The sequence below is a fragment of the Grammomys surdaster genome, unplaced genomic scaffold (assembly GCF_004785775.1).
Source record: "Grammomys surdaster isolate TR1022 unplaced genomic scaffold, NIH_TR_1.0 254, whole genome shotgun sequence".
In the NCBI taxonomy this organism is placed as follows: Eukaryota; Metazoa; Chordata; class Mammalia; order Rodentia; family Muridae; genus Grammomys; species Grammomys surdaster.
The window spans coordinates 1,988,567-1,989,798 of record NW_021604695.1 but is presented as its reverse complement, the minus strand read 5'-3'; the positions used below and the strand labels follow the sequence as shown (position 1 = coordinate 1,989,798).

The following is a 1,232-nucleotide window of genomic DNA, read 5'->3' as shown; positions in this document are numbered from 1 at the left end:
GAAAGAAAGAAAGAAAGAAAGAAAGAAAGAAAGAAAGAAAGAAAGAAAGAAAGAAAGAAAGAAAGGGTTCCCTTGTGAGCCGAATGACTATAGAGGAAAACCACAGGCTGAGGGTGGTGGAAGAAGTGTTGTGCAGCTTAGTCTCTGTATTGAGGGAGAAGCATTCTACAGGGAGGAGAACAGACAGCCTTTATTTGAGCACAGCATTGTGACAGTCTTTAGGATGCAGTAAGGACAAATTCTATAGACTAGCCCTTCAGAGTTGGGGTATGGTGCTATTCATCTTCAGTTACATAGTTAATATATAGACCAAGAGATATTAACTATATCTTGGGGTTCAACTTGATCCTGTTAATGGGGAAGAGATGCTAAGCATACCAGTATGACAGGAGCTGTTATTTATCTGATTGCCTTCTACTCTGCAAGATTAGGATTGTGTGTATATAACAGAAGTGGAAATGCAGACATTGAAGAGTAAAATTAAATATCAGTATATCCCATGAAATTGCAAGATAACTGGAGAGGTGTCTCAATAATAGATAATTGCATTTGTAATACAGGTTCTCTACCAGTAAGAGTGTCCAAATTAGTTCAGAAAATTCCTCATGCAAGTCTTTCCTCTTGGAATGTAATAAATTTATTTTTATCCAAAAAGCTGTTTATTATATATTGTGGAGATAGTTCATGTTAGGTATTGAGGCTTAGATGGGGAGATAGAGGTTCAGGGCAGGAGTTGTAAGCCTTTGCCATGATTGCTTAATACATGGTCAGGAAATTGGGCAGACAGTATATAAAATATCTTTTTCCCTCTTACCCTGTGATCAAAGAGTTTCTTCCCTTCAGCCTTAGTTTTTTCCTTTCTTTCTTTTTCAGCTTAACAGGAACATTGGTCACCAACAGAAGGGCATCACTGTCTCAGGCCTCAAGACAGGCACCCATCTCTGGATGCCAGTTTATAGCGGGTACCAGAGGAAAGCTGGCAGCAGTAACTCCTCTCCCCATGCATCCTAGCCAGTGAGTGCTACATCCTTTGCAAGTGGAGTTACTGGCCTACCCTTACCCCATGCACTCTTCCTGTCTGCACTGCCTGGGCCAAAGGGCAGAAACAATCTGCTTTTCTTCCCCAGGACATTCCCAGGCTTGGGGTTTTTCTATAGGTTTGAAAGTAAAGGGGGGTTGGTATGGGTGGGGGAAACCTGACAATAAAGAGATTGGATCCAAATACGCTCTGA

General features: G+C 41.2%; 1 protein-coding gene across 4 annotated transcripts in view; it reads left to right on the top strand.

Moving 5' to 3' along the window:
• Positions 1-1,232, top strand: part of Raly (RALY heterogeneous nuclear ribonucleoprotein) — a 68,876-nt gene extending 67,644 nt beyond the window's left edge. For all 4 annotated transcript variants that reach the window (XM_028775292.1, XM_028775289.1, XM_028775290.1 and 1 more), the window contains one exon: positions 874-1,232. The gene's annotated coding sequence lies outside the window, so the exon portion shown is untranslated. The remainder of the gene's footprint in view (positions 1-873) is intronic.